A 21,925-nucleotide genomic window follows, 5' to 3' on the forward strand; every position below is an offset into this window, starting at 1 on the left:
AGCGCCAATAGTTTGCGCCAATAGCTCATCTTTAATTCTTTATTAAAGGAGAAGTATGGGGTCAGTGTTTTTCTCCATAGTTCTCTTAAGGGTCACAGGAGGGCATATACTAGCATCCTCCCGTGACCCAAAGCTCAGTATATCGCAGTATATCTCGCGGTATACTGAGACCGCCGCAGCCGGGACGGATCCCAACATGACTGTCGAGATCCACCCAGCTGCGTGAGTGACAGCTGGCTCTGCCTATCTAGAGGCAGAGACAGCTGTACCCGCCCCCTCCCCGTCTATTCCTCCAGTCAGCGCTGGAGGATTGGAGAGAGGAGAGGGGATCCCTGCAGGGAGCAGTGAGTGACAGTCACGGTTCTTTGCAGGCACAGGATCGAGAAGTGAGCGAGCGACGGTATGTGTTCGCTCACTTCCCGATCTATTGAGCCGACATGTGACAGTTTAATTGTCACACGTCGGCTCGAACTATGAGGATGAGTCATTTTCACTCACCTCATAGTTCTCCTTTAATAATAATAATGAAAATTGCAAAAATTATTTCACATATTTAAAAATATCTTATCCCGATGAACCTCTTCATATTCTCATCATGACGAATAAATATCATCCACATTATTCACCAACGTCAATATTTGTGAACCGTTCAGCCGTGTAAATTACTTTGTAACTCCGCACTGTTCCCTCCTTCCAAGTCCTGCCGGAAATATCTGGTTTATACTTTGTTTCACAATTACTTGCCACGCTTGAGTTCTGTATAAACATGGATGAGCCCAGCAATATCTTTACAAGTTGATCCACATAGGAACCGTTTGTAACTACTCACAGCCGTCCCTACAATGAGACCACCTGAAACTTTTGCCTCAGGCATTTAGACATGGGGGGGGGCGGGGGTCTATTGAACATTGTGGCTAGTGCACAATATGCAGTAGCCGCAATGTTTAACACCTTTGTTGCCACCAAAGTATATCATACATCGGTGGCAGCCGGCCCCTAAAAGCAGACTCCCAGCTGGCTTCCAACAATGTATGTCATACATCAGCAGCAGCGAGCCCCTGCAAGCAGACTTCCATATACACTGGAAGTGATTCGGGTGGCTGCGAGGCCGCCTGATCACTTCCATGGGCAGGTGCACATGTCCTCCCCACCCGATACCCCCTGCTTGGCTGCACCTTCTGTGGGCCTGGGACCAGTATTGCAGGTGTTGGCAGGTAGAGGTGAGAGAGACCAGTGAACATCAGTTTGTTATGCTCCTCCCAGTTGAATGAACCTGGAAGCAACAATAATTTTGTCACTTCCGTTTTCTCAGCTGTCATTCCCCAGCCAGAGAGGCCAGGGAAGAAGCTGATCAAGCATGATCTGTTATCAGCAATGGGTTTCAATCTTTTAGACCCCTAATGTCTCCTTAAAGTGAACCTTTCACCACTAAGATGCTATCGCATAGGGGGACTTGTGAGCCTCTTACCGTGATAGCAATAAAGTCAAGTAAAAAAAAAAAAAAGGTTTTAAAAAAATAAAGTTAAATAAAATTTTAAATAAAAGCCAAAAGTGGGATCTAATGGTGGATGTGTGGTAAGGATATTTCATACTTTTTACAGATTAAGGATTTACCGTTAAGGTGGGGTTTTGGGGAATTAATAAAAATTAGGAGGAGGAAGACTGCCATACACACATAAACATTAGCTATCTGGAGTGAAAAGGGTTACTTTGAATGACTTCCTATGGCTCGTGCTATCAGTGTTTGATAGTGGTGAGCAGGGCCGGACAGGCCATAGGGCAAACCGTGCACTTGCCCGGTGGGCCGGGCCGAACACAATCAACCTGATTGTGTTCGGGCCAGTCCGCTATTCCCGATGGCAGGCTCTGAGCAGAGCAGTGTCTACTGTGTGGTAGTGAGCAGAGCCGGCACTACCACACAGTAGACACTAGAGGGCGCTGGTGGGGGAGGCCAGAAAAACACCTCAATCCGGTTGCCTTGACTTATTTTTTAGAGATATTCTCTATAGCAAGCTTCCTACATTGTTGCAAGGTTTGTGTATCAGCTGTAGCCCTTCGGTACTTACTAGTGGCCGGCCCTGCCCCTCGATTGCGCTTCTCTTTGGCTCCGCCCCCTGTTATGAGTGGTGGGGCCTGTTGGTGGTCACGTGATTGGGCTGCTCAGTTTAAAATGCCCGGGCCTATTTTTAGTCCCAGTCCGGCCCTGGTGGTGAGTAATTATAACCTTGAAGACAGGAAGCAATGACGATTATGTGTAGACAATATGTCACTTTGTGGATGTGCTTCCTCTCCCGTCCCTCACTCATCTTTAAGCAACCATGACTGTGATCAAAGTAAATATGGATTTGGGGAAATAAATGTGAAATGGGTGGGAGATATGAAAATGCTATTGATTTACTCTTTTTGTGATCATCAGATTGGTATTTCTTCCCCTTGAATATTTTTCTGGGGTCCGCATACTCGTGAAAATGCCTCGATACTAAAAGCAGATACCGGTGTTCTGTCGAGAACGCAGATGTAGTCGAATTTGCCGACCTCAGCATCTGCGCTTACACACAGACCAATATTATCGAGGAAACGGATTTATTTACAAAGTATTTCATTGAAATTGTTAATTGTGACCGTTAATAACATTCCATCCGTCATTTCCTGCCATGGACGGCATATTATTAACGGTTACAATTAACCATTACAAATACTTTGTAAATAAATGCCGGTTTCCTCAGTAATCCCGTCGGTACGCAAGCACAGATACTGGGTCGGCGTTCCCGACAGAACACTGCACTAAAATTTTAAACAAGCGGCTGCCTGAGGTCTCGCGCTTGCTGGGGACCTCGGCAGCCTTCCTGTTAACCATGCGGTGCCATGGCGGTGGGGGGGGGGGCCTTCATGGTTTCTTGCACCAGGGCCCTGAAGGTTCTAGTTACGCCTCTGTTCCCTGGTCTGTCCACCTCCACAAAGTCTGCAAAAGTAAGTTGTAGGTTTGTCATGTATGTCATGTGACCTATATAAGGAAAATTAATATAGTGTGATACATTGTGATCATTAACTATGATCAAGTATATTATGTGCCATAGATGTTTGCTATACATCAAAGATATCCACCTTGTCCCTCACGAAGTGTATTTATTCACAGAACTCCTTAGACTTTGATTTTCTTGGCCTCCGAGATTACTTATATTGAGATATGTAAAACAATAGGATATTATCAATTAAAAAGGGGGATAATGCTGGATTGAAGTGTTATATGCACAATGTTATTGTTATTTTTGGCACCACTAAAATAATTTTGCACTTTCCACATGTTGTATAGTCCTCTATAAGAAATTATAAGAAATCCTCTATTATGGATCCACAGCACACCAGCACAAGGCCTGACCTTTCCTTAAATGTTCAATGGCAAACTGTAATCTTGCTCTAATGTTCATTTTGGACAGCAAAGGATTTTCCTTATCACATTTCGCATGCAGGGTAAATTAATGTAATCTCTTACTGATTGTAGATGCATGCACCTTGACACCAACTGTTGCAAGGTTTACCTGAACACCCCACGATTAAGTTTTGGGATTCCTGGAGACCTCTGTTAGTATCAACCAGTCAGCACTTAGGCTGAATTTACTAGACCGGCCAGTACTGGACAGTTGTTTGAAATCGACACCTTTTTCGTACGATGGAATAATTTGTTTCAAACCATTTGACAATCTTTTTAAATCCCTTAACAGACTAATAGACATCCACAGCTGTCTGAGGGCCATAGAGAGCTCTATTGATCTTGGCATGATGATGACACCACATATTTCAATAGCAGAAAGAACAACAGAGGCAAGATATCTAAACATGGTTTGCATAAAACAGGTTCTATATCAGGGTTCTATAGCAGAGTTGTATACAGTGTTCTATATCAGAGTTGTATACATTGTACAGATCCGCCACTCCACAGGCAGTTTATGGGAACCCCCCAGACACAATATTTGAAGGAATTTTTCATTTTTAGTCTTACCCTTTAAGTGACATAAAAATCACTGCTCTTTTAAAAACGTTTTTTTTTTTTCTTTTTTTTCATTGATTCCTGTCCCCTAGGGCAATACCCGGAGCCCCATACACCTTTCATGGCTAATAACTTGCATATAAGCCCTATTAAAGGGGACAATCGTTTCTGAAAGTTCTACCCCCATTGACTTGCATTGAGTTCGAGTTCGAATTCGGACGTCCGAATGTTCGAATACGAACCGAACTCGGGCCTGTCCGGCCCATCACTAGTGATAATATCCCTTATATAAAAATGCTGCAAAAACACATTTCCACCAGGAAGCTGCTACATTAAATCTCCTATAAGTGACAATAGGATGCCTTTTGTAAGTGTAACGTAAAATGTGATGAACAAATGTATCACTTCTCCTCATAAACCTATTGTATAACATATATTCCATAAAAACGAATAAACCTATTGTATAACCTAACGTATAACATTCCACATATACAAAGTATAGTCCTTCACATTTGTTCTAAAGAGAACTCTTCACAATTAAAGCGATTTGTGATTATATGGTCTCTTTGTGCTTCACAATATAACCAGTAAGCATCAACAAGCACCGTAGTGATGATAAAGTCAACAGGTTTTAAGCCAATTCAAATGCTGAATTAATCACTTACAAAGGATGCTACTCCTTGATTAAGGTTTCGTTCACACCAGATGCAGTGCGTTCCGGCCAGATTCTGGCCAGAACGCACTGCATTGCATTGCGGCCGGCTCACTTTTTTGTGGGGTAGGAGGGTCGCAATGCGATCTGCCACATGGGATCGCAAGGCACATTGTGCCTGCGGTCCGGTGCGATCAAAATGCTGCAAGCACCGGCCCTAGTCTCCACAAATACACAGGCACGGCAAGGCAAGCCAATCCTCTGCTTTCCGCACCTCCTCCCTTCTGCAAGCTAGTAAATGGACGGCTGCTGGAGACTGCTCTATCCCTTGTGATCTTGTGCTGGACTGGTAGTTTAGGGAAGCCGAGCTGAGAGAGTTGGAGCTGTTTGGAAGCATGATGACTGTAAGTGGTAGGGCAAAAATGTAAAGAAATACTTTGCTGGGCGATGTACTGTATGTTTGTTTGATCTAGATTCAATAATGAGTGTAATACTACTTTAAGTTCCTCATACCTATTAATGTTTGTGCATCCAATATCTACATACTTCATATAAACACTGTTAGGAGTACACAATTATATGGTTTTTTTTTTGGATGATCATGATTTATGAAAATTATTTATTATTAGGGATGCACCGACACCGATACAAGCATCGGTATCGGCGGCGATACCGAGTATTTGCATGAGTACTCGTACTCGTGCAAATATATATTTGTTCACAACCACTTATTATTAGTTGTGATGAATTTATGCTACTGTATGTGATTAATTCATTGGTTTTTGCCATATAGTTTATACTTTTTTGATGGACCTCAAGTGGTTTTGAAGGAATAAGACACTGTCGCACTTTATAATTAATTTTATAATGGTTTATTGATGCATTCATAAAGATTTGCAAAGGTGTCCCGCCATGAATTTTAAAAGTGTATAGGGTTAGGGTATGGGCAATAAAGATATATTTATACATTATAGTATTGATAGTTTATTGTAGGTTTTTTATGTGCAGTAGTGTCCAAAAGTTCTCCTTTTTTTTTTGCATTCTCCGATATAATTTTGATCATGAGTACCAGTGTCATGTACCTTAGGGGGAGCCTGAGATAATGAGGGTGGCCTCTCTTGCTGCTCCAGTTCAAGCACCACTGGAGAGTGGAACAGGTTATCATGTACCTGACTGGAGGCTCAGCTAAGAAGGGGGCTGCCCGTGTATCTCTCGTCCCACACCTCTGGAAGTGGTGACAGGGGATGTAGGACAGAGTGGGGTTTTGGTGGCTGGCCGGTTCTTGAGGAGACGCTTGAGTGTGTTGGACCAACTGGTGAATCGGCAGGACCGGGATGACACAGGGACCTCTTGAAACCAGAGCAGGCAACGGGTGTGAGGCCAACGGAGCACTGGCTGGATGTAGTTGCTCAGGGTACTGATGGAGCGATCCACCGAGTGGCAGACCAGGAGGGAAGTCAGGTTCGAACCGAGGTCATACACAGGAGATCAGAGGTACCGAATCAGAAGGAGGAAGCTGAGTCAAATGGTCACAAGCCGGGTTCATACACAGGAAATCAGGATACTGGAACAGAGTACAGGGCACACGGGGACTAGCTAAAGACCACTCGGCAACTTCGCCATGGCTTCTTGTCCATTTATATAGGATAGTGTGCATGCTAATGAGTCTGCACCTGTATGCTAACGAGCGCGCCTCTGTGCACTCATGTGCATGCACTATTGAGCATAATCTCTGCAGTAAACTATCATTCGAAATCATAGTTTATTGTAAGTTATTTATCTGTGTGGCTTGGGGCGGCCATATAGGACTCCGGTTGCCTGGAGGCGTGTGGAGGACAGACAATCCTCAGTCTGTGACGGGGGAACGATCAATTGAAGGACCGAGTTTATCCAATGGTCTTTTTGCCGTGACATACCTCTCACCCCCTACTGCCTAAACGCGGGGTTCATGGTCCTGACCCCTCTCTCCTTGTCTGCTCTGGGGAGTTGTGGCTTTGGTGTCGTGCCCAGACGGTGCTGCAGGGACGCACACACATCGATTTGTTACAGTGATAACCTCCTTCTCCCGAAGAAGCGCCTTGGAGCGCGAAACATTGAGATAATCTGTGCTCCTCCACTGTCAGCTATCCCTTATTGTAAACCCTCTGATCATGTTATTCATCCACTGCTCATTATCATGTTTTGAACTCTAAATGCTACTGCATTATGTTTTTTCTATTATCCATCTACAATCATGGTTTTCAATTATCATGCATTGCATGGTTTTCAATTATCATGCATTGCAGGGATTGCAGGGGGATGTATTGCAGGGACAAGTCTATAATTTTGCCACTTTATAGATCATTGGTTCGACCTCATCTATTTAAATCAATCATGTTTTTTGAGCATCTACAAGGGATAGAGCAGTAATGGAGTGAGCTCCTGGGGAGTCATCCGATTAGGTTGTTTTGATGAATTTATACTATATTTTAAATCCAATACAATAAATATATTTTTGTATGGTCTATTGCCTTGGAAGTTGTGATTTGGTGCCTAAAAAACCCCAGCTTTCCTATTTTCTTTTCGCTACTAAGTTATTTATGTGCAGAAGTGTCCAAAGGTTCTCCTTTTTTCTTTTTGCATTCTCCAGCATAATTTCGATCATGAGGACTGGTGTCATGTGTTTCAGAAGGAACTTGAGATGACGAAGGCAGCCTGTCTTGCTGCTCAAGTCCAAGCACCCAGGGAGAGGGGAACAGGTGCTCAAGGACAAGGAGTGGCAGGAGTGCCAAAAGATAAAGCAGTCACCGGGAATGCTGCAATTACTGTAGTAGAGCGAAGTCCAAAACAAGCCGAGGTTGAGAGATTCAGAACAGCAATCAGAGGATCAAAGAAAGCTGGGTCGATAACGGGAGATTCTATGCTTCAAACTGTGCCCCCACACATGTGCATGGCGCTCAGTAGGGCCGGACTGGCCATCGGGCATACCGGGCACTGGCCAGGTGGGCCGGGCTGAGCACAATTAGTCTGATTGTGTTCAGCTCGGCCCGTTATGCCCGAAGGCCTATTCCAAACAGGCACTATCTGGTGGTTGCTATCAGTCTGCATAGGCAGCTACCCTCAACCTCGGCTTGTTTTGGACTTCGCTAGGGGTGGAGGGGAGGTAGTGGTGTTTGGAGCCGCAGAGGAGATCCTGGCAGTGCGCGGCTCTATGGAGGCAGCTGAGCTGAGGATGTGTAAGTGCATTGGAGGTAGTTAGATACATGGAAGTGCTATAGGTTTGGTTCAAGTGCTGGTGACAGCCAGGGAAATGCAAAGAGATTTCAGGGACGGGCAATGTTTACAGAGGAAGCTTGCACAGATTTGCATATGGCACAGAGGAGAGTTAATGACTCGTTATATACCTTAATAGGGAATAACATTGGCTTATCTGAAAATAAAGTGAAAGTGCCAGGCCTGGACTGACCATCGGTCATTCTGGTCACTTGCCTAGTGGGCCAGGAAGGGGCAAACACAATCAGCCAGTCAGCTGTCTGAGGGTGCCAGGAAGGGGAGAAAAAAATCCTTGGAGCCAGCCCAGGCTCAGAGCAGTGGCGTAAGAACCAGGAAGGGGAGGGGGGGGGGGACGATGCAGCTGCCCTGGGCGCATAGATGGAGTGGCTCTGGCACCAAACCGGGGGGGCGAGGGGGCAATTGCTCTCCCCAGAGAAAATTACCCCTCCCTCCGTTGCTGTTCTGCAAGGCAGCACAACTGTGTGTGAGGTGCCCACCGAGGACCGACTCCTGCTCTCTACCAGCCGCTGCTCAAGCAACTCTCCCTCCATGTACCTAGTCGCTGAGGAGAAGGTACTGCAGGTGAGGCTGGCACTGATGGGAGGGGGTTTCTGGGTGGGTGAAGGCTGTCACAGGGGTGCCTGGGGGTGAACACTGGTACAAGGGGGCCTGGGGGGCCTGCTGAGGCTGGCTCGGGGGGCCTGAAGAGGGTGAAAACTGGTACAGGGGGGCAGGGAGAGGTTTAAGACTGGTACAGGGGTACCGGAAGAGGTTGAAAACTGGTACAGGGGGGTTTGGGGGGCCTGGAGAGGGTTACAACTGGTACAGGGGTGCCTGGTAGCTGGTGTGTATTTTGCATTGCTGTATAATGTAATGCTGGGATTTGTAGTCTGTTATAGTCGGTGCCATTCTGCATTGCTGTATAATGTACTGCTGCGATTTGCTCGGGCTGCTGCTCTGGCTGCAGGCTCTGTGGGAGGTACATGTCACAGGGCTGGTGCGAGGCATGCCTGAGGGTTTTAGGAGGCCGGTGTGCTGCTCCTCGTACGGCCGATGAGTATGGCAGCGAGGATGACACCATTCAGTAATTTTTCATTACTACCCTTGGAAACCCATTACCTTTCAATAGGTTTGCTGGGCTAGACATCACCTGAACAGTCCACCTATGGGATCTTAAGGATGGGCTGTGCCACCCAAAAACAACTAGCCAACTTTGCCGGCTCTGGAGGCAACAAATACTTATTAAGTAACACCATTGTAGAAGATGGGTAATATTAATATATATGGGTGATAATATTATTACAATGTTTTTTTCGAAGGTTTCTGCTTACTGAGTACTCTTTTGTACACCATGGACCCATATTTATACTATACCTGCCTGCCACCCATAGAGTCTGTACTGTATATACTGTACATTGTCCCAGTATTTAGGAAAGTTTGGTGGTCGCCTAATTTGTCTAAATAGAGAGCCGCTTGTGCTCCTGACAGACAGCATTTTATTACCCGTACGCCCGCTCTACATTCTGCGACCATTCACCTGTGTGTCAGCATTGTCTGCTACATATAAAGCGCTTAGTTTGGAGTGGAAATTACATATTGCAGCAGAGTTCCCAGCCAACAGAGTCTCAGTTCTGAAAGACCCACCAAAAGCTGTCAGTGCGGTGTTGCTGGACATCTGTGAGTGCCATTTTAGGTAGCTGGGGAGGTGGAGATCCGCTGAGTATATCACAAGACTTCTCAGCAGCAAGCTTCCTATATTGTTGCAAGGTTTGTATGTTGGTTGTTGCAGGGTTTGTGTGTCGGCTTTAGCCCTCCTGTACTTACTAGTGACTGGCCCTACCCCTCAATTGCACATTTGTGTTTGGCTCCACCCCTCTATTGTGAGGGGTAGGGTCTGTCAGTGATCACTTAAATGGGCTGCTCAGTCTAAAATGCCCGAGCCTATTTTTTGTTCCAGTCCGGCCCTAGCTGGTTCTGGTTTCCTGACAGCCCGATATAACCAGTCTCAATTCCACCTTTATTTGTGCACCTTCACCTAAAATCAGAAAGAGACTCGCCGCTCTTGTCTCTATTTATGGAAAGGCAGAGAACACACGGGAATCAGGTTGTTTACATTTTCTTTCTAATTCATCATGCCTCGGTTACACGCTGTTTGCGTTCCCATGGTGCACGCCTTAATGCTCCCTCACGTAGGCCGTACATGCAGAGAACAAGATATAAAGGGATTTCAAAGAATCATTTACAATATTGCTATTGTGATGGAGTGTGTTTTGGGGACTCATCAAATAATGATATACTTGTTAAGAATATATGGAATATGTAAAAGTTATATGAATGTACTACTTTGTAATATGGATTTTAAGTATATGAATCAGCAATAGCCGTTAGAGACAGTATACTGACATCTGGAGAACTATATGAATGTTACTACAAGTGGATTGTTTTATATTGAACTATGGGATTTTTTTATTATAATTAAATAAATATTTATTAAGTATATATATCTGAGTCCTTTCTAAACACACTCCATCACAATAGCAATATTGTAAATGATTCTTTGAAACTCAATAATTAGGAGGTGTGGACTCAGGTCACCTTGGCTGAGATCGGGAAGTGCTATTACTGGAATTACAAAGATATAAAGGGAGGCTTACATAGTGTAAAACCATGACATTATTTAATAAATCAAAATTGTAATTTTTCATTTCAAGAAAAAGAAAAGCAGAGAGGCGAGCCTCTTTCCAACTTTGGGTGGGGGCGGTGTGCACAAATAAAGGTGGAATTGAGAAGGCACTGGTTATGTTGTGAAGAGTCCCAAATGGCTTTGGAGGTAAAGAGTTCTCTTTAGAAGAAATGTGGAGGACTATACTATGTGTGTATTAGACATGTAAGCTGCGGGAAAAATTCAGTTTGGTTCAGATATTTCCTGATTCGGATCCGAAATTCAATTCTGTTCGGGTTTTGGATTCGGACGAAATCTGAATTTTCGTTAGTTTCGGATGAGTTTCCGAATATGCGTTGCAAATACCACAGAAAACCATATACAGATATTAATACTAAAGCTGAGGCTCCCAGACCCGAATGGCATTCAGGATCCGAATTTCAAAATTGCATTGGAGAGCTCCCAAATGCCATTCGGGTCTTGGAGCCATATACATATATTACTAAAGCTCAGGCTCCCTTCAAAAATTCGGATCCCGATTGCCATTCAGGTCTAGGAGCCTCAACTTTAGTATTATATGTATATACCTGGGGCGTAACTAGAAATCATAGGGCCCCATAGCAAACTGTTGTATGGGGCCCAGTGATTTCTAGTTAAGTCCACCTGATAACCCAAACAGCCCACCTGAGGGTGACCCTGCAGAGCCCACCATAGACGTTGTCAACGTTTTCCATCGTCGATTAGTCGGCTATCAATTAAATTGCCTGTTCCCAGCTCCACACCGCATGCCACGCCCTCGCCCCGTACACGCCGGTTAAGCCGCACATGCTGAGGACATGCCTCTGCTCCTCTCCTCCCTGTGAGCTTCCTGACTCGCCGCTGCCCGCCGACAATCAAGGGCCTACGATTCAAAGTAAGTCACTCAGCAACAACATTCTAAACCTTTTTAATGTTTCCTGTTTTAAAAATAAAAGCGGCACACTGCAGAATACTACCAGCTATAGAGGAACAACAAATCCCAGCAATAATACATTTACAACAGCCTGTATAATGTACTAATGCTGGGATTTGTTGTTCCTCTATAGCTGGTGGCATTCTGCAGTGTGCCGCTGTATAATGGATTTGTTGTTCCTCTATAACTGGTCAGTGGTATTCTGCATTGCGCGGTATAATCATTATACAGCGCAGTGCAGAATACCACCAGCTATAGAGGACTACAAATCACAGCAATCGTACATTATACAGCGCAATGGAGTATAACACCATCTATAGAGGGATACATCAGATCCCAGCAATAATACATTATATACAGTGCAATGCAGAATACCAGCAGGTACAGAGGACTACAAATCCGAACAATAGTGCATTATACAGCGCAATGGAGTATAGCACCATCTATAGAGGAATACATCAGATCCCAGCAATACATTATATACAGTGCAATGCAGAATACCAGCAGGTACAGAGGACTACAAATCCGAACAATAGTGCATTATACAGCGCAATGGAGTATAGCACCATCTATAGAGGAATACATCAGATCCCAGCAATACATTATATACAGTGCAATGCAGAATACCAATACAGTGCAATGCAGAATGCTGCGATTTGTTGTATTCCTCTAAAGCTGCTGGTATTCTGCATTGAGCCGCTGTATAATGTAATATATTGCACACCACACTTTTTTTTTTACTTCCACCGCTCCAAGCTTGCTCCCGTGATGGACAATACAAACTAGCAGCCCATCACTGGAGCCTTTTTTTTAAAAATACGATTAATCGGCGAACTAATCGATTTTGAAAATAATCGTTAGCTGCAGCCCTAATTTCAATTTCATATATTAAGTTGTAACAGTGTTAAAATAAAAGTGCATTGAAGGACCCTGAGGGACGACCGGTGGGCGGACTCGATGGGACGACTCGATGGGACAGCCGGTTAAAAAAGCCTAAGGGGGGGCCAGGCCTACAGTTGCGTAAGGGGCCCCAAAATTTCTGAAGGCTGCCCTGTCTAGGGGGAAGTGCTGAGAGGGCTGGAGGCTTGGAGGTAATAAGCCCAGCTGAAGCTAGCTGGCTTGTTATGGCCTCTTCAAGAACACCCAGCCTCCTAAGAAAGGAGCCCCTCCCTGGAACCAGTCTGTGTGTCTGGCAGACTGGGGGGAGCGCATGACCTGTGTGGCGAAAACCAGCCTTTGTGGCCAGGGGACAAGGATGAGCCTGTGTGGCAAGTGTGTTTGATACAGCCTTTGAAGTCGGGAGAGAGGTTGGAAATGTTATTATGTCGTTAGCAAAAAGGCTGTACTTTATGTTGGAGAAACCCCTGTGTCACGTACCTGAGTGAAGATCAACCCTTGAGGAGGCTTCCCTTGCAGCTCGTGTCCCTGGACCCTGAGGATGGGAACAAAGGAGAAGTGACAGCAAGCTGCACGAGCACTAAGGATGTAGCAGACACTTGTGCCAGGTAGAACTTGTGCCACACTTGTGCCAGGCAGAAAGTCCAGAATCTAGAACGGAGGCAGGTCAGGCAGAGCCGAGGTCAAGCCGGGCGGGCAACAGGGTATTTGAATCAGAAGACAGGAGCAAGATCCAAACAGAAGCCAAGGGTCAAATCCAGCCGAGCAGCAAAGTACAAAACAGGAGGCAGAAGGAATTCCAATGCACAGGCCGAGGTCAGGAGGCGGGCAGCAATCGAGAATGGTCAGAGGCAATTTGGGTCAAACACAGGAAGTCAGTAAACAAGGCAGGAGCAAGGAACACAGGGAACTAGCTGAAGATCGTCCAGCAAATAAGGATATGGCAGGTTGGTGTATATAGGCCAATCCATTAGCAGCAGACGTGTCATGCCCTGTGCGCCTTACATGCGCACGTTTTCGTGCGGAAGTTTGTTGTGCACGCATGCGTTTCCAGATACTCGGAAAGCGGGGCCAGGCGCATGCGCAGAGCTGCTTGGTGCCTTACACCCTGTGAGGGAAAAATCCTATGTGAATGTTTAAATAAAAGTGGGCAGGAAGCCCTAAAAAGTTGTTTACGAGTGGAAGTGTCCTGAATGCACTACCATTTGAAGCTAATCCTCACAATACCCAGAACAAGATTCCCTACCAATTCATCCTATGGCTTACTTGCAAGCCCAGAAAACATATGAATGGCTGACTAGTTATATTATAAGATAGACATGCAACAATGCAAAGAGCAGGATGGAGATAAAGCTTGAATCTAGCTGATTCCCATTTACCCAGACACAGTATACAGGCACCTCAGACCTCAGCCGTGTTAGCCCTGAGGTTATACAGGCCTGATACATTCCCAACTTAGCAGTTACTGCACAAAGTCAAGAAAAGTGAAGTGGCCTGAATGCTTTATTGGCCCAGGTCTGTGCTGCTGCAGAGCAGAGGGGACCGCAATGGCTCCGGGAGCGCTTGAAGGAGGTATTTGGGGGGGTCCAGGGGGGCCCCGTCCACCCCCTGTCCCAAAAACGTGCTAGGAGGTCTAGGCCTCCTGCGCGCCTGATCCCCTCTCTCACCTCCGAGTCCGGCATCCTTGTGGGAGCCCCTCCAGGGACCCTCCGGCACCTCACACAGTGCCCGTGGTCTCTGGGTCTGGTGTGAGGGCTGGGAGGAATCCCCGTCGCAGAAGGGACTCAGGGAGAGGTCGGGCCTGCATCCTCGTGGGAGCCCCTTCAGGGCCCCTCCGGCCCCTGACACAGTGCCCGTGGTCTCTGGGTCTGGTGAGGGCTGGGAGGAATCCCCGTCGCCGACAGGACTCAGGGAGAGGTCGGGCCTGCCGCATTGTTTCCAGCGTCCCCGCGCTTCAGACGACAGGGCCGAGCGGCCACCTCCGCTGCTGAGGCGAGGGCAGAGGGGCGCCCCGACGTGGGACCCGTGCAAAAAAAAAAGCTTCTTCAAGTTGGCTCTGCCTCTGTATGCCAGGAGGCGATGACCGCGGCTAGGGTGGTGGGTGAGGAGCCGTGTCGGCACCCTGGGCCTTCTTCATCTGGTCGCAGAGCGGCGGCGCCTGCAGAACGAGGGGCATCGTCTTCCGAATCCGGAGAGGCAAGTGTTGCTGGCAGCTCGCCCACATCAGGAGATGGTGGTGGTCTTCTGCGGAGTCGACAGGGATCTGGAGTGGCGGCTGGACGCAGCCCGGTGCTGCGGCAGCCTGGTGAGCCTCTTTCTTTTTCTTCACTTTCTAACGGGGTGGGGTCCGGTAGGGGGACGGAGAGGGTAGGGGCAGAATGCTATTTCCCCTTTTGCCATTGAAATACTTGAATATTGAGAAGGGTACAACGGATGAGAGTGCATAGGAGGAGGAGAAGCGTTGTTGTCGTCTCATTCATGTTTGCGAACTGGTTGCAGGCGTTCACCATTTTGGCCAGTGTAATTGGGAAGCGGGCGCCGGAGAGTTGTTCGGCGTTATTTTGCTATATGGATGATCCCAGGAGGGCGGATGCGATTTTCTGCGGGATTGCTTTAGTCTGGTTTTTCGTATTCCTTGTCCTGTCACTCCTGTCCCAGCCTCTGTCCCCGGGAATTTCAGAATCGGCGTTTCTTTATCCTTGGGTTGGCTCGGCCAAATTGGTCAGGGGGGTTGAACTGGGCAGTATGGCGGGCCGTTTGCGGCCCTACCTATTCCCGTGCTGAGTGTGCCCCCCTTGGGCGTGGTTATCAAGAAGGAGCCTCTCAATTTCGGCTTAGGCACCACTTGTCATACTCAAAGGGTGTGTCGGTTAACAGTGCTATTAGTCCGGATTTATGCTTCGTGTCCTATACCTCGTTCGACATGGCGGTGGCATGGGTGCAGCGTTCTGGCAAGGGGCTGCTGATGGTGAAGGCGGATATTGCATCCGCGTTTCGGTTTCTCCCTATGCACCCTGATCGCCAACGCTTGCTTGGTTGTCAGTGGGATGGGTGTTATTTTATTGCTTGTTTGCCTATGGGGTGTTCGATCTCCTGTTCCTTTTTGACAAGTTTAGTACGTTTGTCAAATGGGTGGTGCGCGATGTGGCTCGGGTGTCGCCCATCATCCACTACTTGGACGATTTTTGTGCGTTGGCCCGGCGGGTTCCCCATCTGTTCGGTGTGGTTGATTACTTTAGAACGAGTGGCCAGGGGATTTGTTGTTCCGCTGGCGCACGGCGCAACTGAGGGTCCTGTGACCTAACTTGAGTTTTCGGGTGTCATCATTGATGCTCGGGCAGTGGAATGCCGCTGGCCGCAGGACAAGCTCGTTGATCTGCAAAGGAAGGTGGATGTGGCTCGGAGGGCGCGTCTCCGCCTGCTTCGATCTCTTTTGGGGACATCGTACTTCGCCTGTCGCATCATGCCGATGGGGAGGTTTTTCAATCGGCGTTGGTGTGGGCTGCGGCAGGGATCTCATTAACATGTCAATTTATTCGTTTGACTGGCGAGCACAGGGCGGATTTGGCGGTTTAGGAAGCGTTCCTAGGGACTTATAACAGTAGATCATTGGGGGTGGCACCTGTGGTGTTGGCTTTTGACCTCGAGTGGTGCACGGACGTGGCAAGCAGCACGGGTTTGGGGGCTTATTGCCAGGGGGCCTGGGCGCCGAGGCATGGTCGGAGGATTGGCGCGAGGCGGGTTTTTTTTCTTGGGGGGGCAATTTGGCACTTTTGGAATTGTTTTCCATCATTGTGGCCATGGTGGTTTGGCAGGAGCGTTTTTCGTGCTCGTCATCTTTGTTTCCACTGTGATTCTATGGGCTTTGGGGAGGCGGTGAACCGGTTATCTGCTTTGTCGCCTCCGGTGGTGCATTTGTTACTGCATTTGGTTCTTCCTTGCTTGCGTCTCAATTGTTTTGTAAAAGCAGTGCATGTTCCTGGGGTCCAGAATGCGGTTGCTGATGCAATGTCTCGTTTTCAGTGGGAAGGGTTCTGGTTGCTGGCACCGGGAGCGGCAGGGGTTTTCCTGTTCTGGGCATTTTTGGAGGGTGGCGTTGGGATCTCAGCAGCGCTGATTCGGCAGTCGGTCGGCACGGGCGCTCACTTGGACGGCGTGCTCGTCTGCTTGGCGGGGATGTTTGGAATTGGTGGAGCGGCTGCCCCATTGTCTGACGGGGACCGGTTGTCGTTCCTGTTGTACTATAAGGCATGGCTTCGGTGCCATTGACTAGAATGCACCACCACGCCCCCTCCCACCCCAAAACAAAGTGAGCCGGCTGGGTTGCATACCAGAGGCCGAATGCTCTGGAACGCACTCTTTATGGTGTGACTCGGCCCTTAAAGGAGAACTATAAGATGAGTGATGTCCACTCATCTTCATAGTTAGAGCCGATTTGTGACAAAGAAGCTGTCACAGGTCAGCTCTATCGATCGGGAAGTGAGCAGAAACATGCACCGATCCGCTCACTTCTCGATCATTTCCCCGCAGAGGGTGGTGACTGTCAGTGCAATCGCCCACACCGGAACGCGTGGCACAACGGTGCGATTGCTTGCACTATTTTTTGCGATCACATTACTCCGTGGGCATCGGTGTGGCATGCGTTCCGGTGCAAGTGCAGGTCGGGAGGTGTGGCTGCGGTGCCATTGACTTGAATGCACCACCACACACTCTTCAACCCCAGAACGCAGGGAGGCTGTAATTATGCAATCCACTGTGCTTCAGCAACAAACTGTGCTGGAATACACTGGATTTAGTGTGAACAAGCCCTTACACTCAGTTGAGGGCCCGTTCACGCTATCCAGTGCATTCCCCACACAGTCCCATGGGTTGAACACACTGGATCACATAAACAAACGCTTCCTGGGTGGGAGGGGGTGTGGTGGTAGGCACTGCAAACATGCCTCCCACCCACACTGGAACGTGTGGTACCACAATGCACTGGGGAGGTTTGTAAAAACTGGTGCAGCTGTGCATGGGAACCAATCAGCTTCTCTCCTCAGTTCAACATTTGAAAATGAGTGAGAGGTGCCGATTGGTTGCCATGCACCGCTGCTCCAGTTTGATAAATTCCCCTCACTGTGTTCTAGTGCAGTGCAATCACAAAAAAATAGGGCATGCCTGATTTTTTGCGATCACACCGCACTGGTACGCAGTGCATTGAGGTACCACATGTTCCAGTGTGGTTGGGAAGCATGTCTGCAGCGCCATTGACATGAATGGAGCCACCACGCCCCCTCCCATCCCAGAATAAGCCTTTGTTTATGCGATCCATTACGTTCATCCCATGAGACTGTGCGATGAACGCACTGGATAGTGTGAACGGGCCCTGAGTGATAAACACACCTTCATAAGGTTGTTCTGGACACTGTTCTGCCATACCTGCCTGATAGTTACCCTATCAGGCAGGGTGCTCGCAGTGACTGCGAGTGGCGCCGCAAATATCAGCAATTGTCATTTATTGAAGTTCCTTGTCATATAAACAACTATTGTTTATATGACAAGGAACTTCAATAAATGAACGTTTGCTTATCCTAAGAAGGATTTTGGTGTGCTGGTGACATCTATACACAATCTCTAATCGGGCGGCTGCTCACTCCCATTTAGAGACTCAGGAGGCACCAGCGGTTTAGGAGTGTGTCTATGGGAATGTTGGACCATTTGTGAGGTCAGGTACTGATGCTGGACGAGAAGGCCTGGCTCGCAGTCTCCACTCTAATTCATCCCAAAGGTGTTCTATCGGGTTGAGGTCAGGACTCTGTGCAGGCCAGTCAAGTTCCTCCACCCCAAACTCGCTCATCCATGTCTTTATGGACCTTGCTTTGTGCACTGGTGCGGAGACATGTTGGAACATGAAGGGGCCGTCCCCAAACTATTTTCACAAAGTTGGGAGCATGAAATTGTCCAGAATGTCTTGGTATGCTGATGTCTTAAGAGTTCCCTTCACTAAACTAAGGGGCCAAGCCCAACCCCTGAAAAACAACCCCCGACACCATAATCCCCCCTCCACCAAACTTTCACTTGGCACAATGCAGTCAGGCAAATACCGTTCTCCTGGCAACCGCCAAACCCAGACACGCCCATCAGATTGCCGGACAGAGAAGCGTGATTCGTCACTCCAGAGAACACGTCTCCACTTCTCTAGAGTCCAGTGGCGGCGTGCTTTACACCACGGCATCCGACGCTTTGCATTGCAATTGGTGATGTAAGACTTGAACGCAGCTGCTCGGCCATGCGTTGTGTGGTGCGTGGCCTAACATTCTCCTTGCAAATGTAAACAATTGGCTCTGCTCGGTTGTTGTTATTCACTGACAGCCCAGCGTCCTCAGGTCATTTTAGGAGACTGGGCTGCCACTGAATGATAACAAGTGGGTGGAGCCGGCCATGACGTCTAAACCGAATCCGCACATTTATTTTGATTTGTCTGGGACCTGTGGGAAGACTGTGACAGATGCTGGGACAAATGTAAACAGTTGGGCGGAGCTAGCGGTAATGTAATTTTTCCGGCATCTGTCAGAATGTAATTTTGCGGTGGGAGTTCGTCGTGTCCGGTCAGGTCAGGTCATAATAGAAAAAGAGATTGAGAACACAGAGTCCTCAATTTCTTTTTCTGCATCCCCTGTTATTAATGAACAGGAAGCCTCTATACTGAGTTCCTGATCATTCATAACATGAGGACAGAGTGTGTTTACTATATCCACAATCATGAATGAGCAGGAAGTGATGTAGATATCTCCCATTCATTCATATTTGAGGATATAGTAACCATACTCTGTCCTCAATTATCTACAAACACTCAGCGATCACTGATCACTGACTGCTTGTACCCGCTCTCCTCTCTGACACGCTGTCACAGGAGGCTGGGCGAGCGGTGCGGGGAGGAGAGCTCGATCTGACAGCTGACTCCTCCCCAACACCGCCGGCCGGCCTCCTGTGACAGCGCTGGCTGTCTCCGCCCACATGGCCACTCTCCTGATCTGTGACAGGAGGCTGAGCGTTACGGGGAGGAGAGACCCCGGCCGCTCACAGCGTTCTCCTCCCGCAAGTTCAACAATGCATTTTTCTGGACATCTAGGCTTCAATTACCTTTGGATGTGAAAGGGGTTAGACCAACAAAGGTGTGCCTGCTCTCTGAATGGCAGAAATGCAGAAGGGGAAATGGGGGGGGGGGATGTTTTGCACAGTTTATCAGTGTTCCTCAGCCGAGGTGGGTAGGACTTTATGAGGAATCATCATCAGTAAAGGGAAAGGTGTGTCTCCATTTATGGCGAAAATTCCGTGTCGAGAGTAACAGGAATCTGGAACAGGAATTTGTCAACGCTAAGCTTTCTACAAAATAATTCTTATTCACTAATCAGTAAAAATAGAAAAGTCTGAATGTGTACAAAAAACAAATGAAGTCTTTGTGCATTGGACAAATTAAAGCAAAATCAGTATATATTTAAAGTGATACTAAAGTCAAAAGGTTTTTAAGCTGTTTCAAATGATGATTGTATCATCTTCCTGTTGAGGGGACATCTTTGCACTGGGTGACAGGTCTCATCAAGGCCCCCCACAACTAAATCTAATCAGGCTGATGTTCTTCTGCAGGGCACGACCACTTGACATAGAGTGCCAGACTCCTACTCCCGGTACAGCTGGTAGTAGATGTTAAAACTAGGGATGCACCGATATATCGGCCACCGAAACATATCGGCCGAAAATGGCACTTTTGGCATAATGCTGAAAGTTCAATTTTCTGGCCGATACAGCGGTGCATCCATCCTATTCTCTCCTCCCCGCTGGGTGCTGCTCTGTGTCCCAGCAGGAAGGGGAGAAACTGTGACAGCCGGCCAAGCGCTGCAGGAGGAGAGCGCTGTGAGCGGCCGGCATCTCTCCCCCCACACCGCTCAGCTTGCTGTCACGGATCGGCAGAGCGGTATGTGGGCGGAGACAGCCAGCGCTGTCACAGCAGGCTGAGCCCCATTCGCTCATCCTGCTGTGACAGCATACAAACACTCAGTGATAAGTGATCGCTGAGTGTTTGTACATAATTGAGGACAGAGTATGGTTACTATATCCTCAATTATGAATGAGTGGGAGTGATCTATACCCCCTCCTGTTCATTCATGATTGTGGATATAGTAAACATACTCTGTCCACATTTTATGAATGATCAGGAACACTCAGTATAGAGGATTCCTGGTCATTTATAACAGGGGCTGCAGAAAAAGAGCTAGAGGACTCTGTGTCCTCAATCTCTTTTTTTATTTTAAAAGGGAAATATCAGGGATCTGTTTAGACTCCTAATATTTCCCCAAAGCCCCTAAAAGTAAAGTAAAAAATAAAAATAGTTAATAAAAAAATATTAAAAAAATAAAAAAGTTTATAAAAAATAAATAAAATATAAAAAATGTTGGTTTCGTCCTGACTTTTTTAAAATTTCGGTTTTGTTTCTGTGTTGAAATTTGAATTTCGGTGCACCTCTAATATGCACAGTATATGGCTCCCAGAGCCGAATGGCATTCGGGATCCGAATTTCCTAATTGCATTCAGGAGCTCCCAAATACCATGGGCTGAACATGGGGTGTTCAGCCCATCACTATTCGGGAGCTTGTGAATGCCATCTGGAAGCCTCAGCTTTAGTAATATATGTATATGGCTCCCAGACCCCAATAGCAATTCGGAAATTTGGACTCCTGAATGCCATTCGGGTCTAGGAGCCTCAGCTTTAGTATTATTATCTGTATATGGTTTTCTGTGGTATTCGCAAACGCATATTCATAAACTTATCCGAAACTAACAAAAATTTGGATGTCGTACGAATGTGAAACCCGAACCGAATTGAATTTCGGATCCGAATCCCGAAATAACAAAATATCCGAACCTAATTTTTCCGCCGCTTACATCTCTATTATTTTCTGCTGTAATAAAAGAAAAAAAGTGACTTTCTCATATAATTCTCCATATACCTCTGTGGCTTTCACTAAAGGTCACATCTGCTTTTGAATTTCAATTTCCTTTTTTATCCCCAGGTACAGGTGGCCAGCTTTCCTCGCAAACCTAAACCCGATAGACGCGTCCCAATAATGTAAACAAAGTGCCACCGTTGCTAGATATCGCTGCACAGCCGCGGGAACAGACTGTGCTAAAAGCAGAAAGTACTTGACTGTAGACCTCTGCTGATGAATTTCCATCGAGCCCTGAGGCTAAACTCATAAAGTGCACCTTTGTTTTATAGAAAACAATATGCTGTCATTCTCTCCTGGCTAACAAACGTTATAATAGGCGCAGTGTAGCATCTGTAACTAGACAAATGTTTGCTTTTGAAAGGCAAAAATTGGCTGACGTACCCTTAGTCTATTCACTGATCTGCTGGGTTTTTAAAGAAAACCTGTGAATTTTCTAGGCACCTACCTCCTACCTCTGCACAGGGTTTGGTCCCAGGAGGCTCTCGCCAAGAAGACCCTTCTGAAGATTCATTAAATACTCGGGATCCCTCAC

The sequence above is a fragment of the Nanorana parkeri genome, unplaced genomic scaffold, assembly GCF_000935625.1.
Source record: "Nanorana parkeri isolate BGI_ZX_2015 unplaced genomic scaffold, ASM93562v1 scaffold95, whole genome shotgun sequence".
In the NCBI taxonomy this organism is placed as follows: domain Eukaryota; kingdom Metazoa; phylum Chordata; class Amphibia; order Anura; family Dicroglossidae; genus Nanorana; species Nanorana parkeri.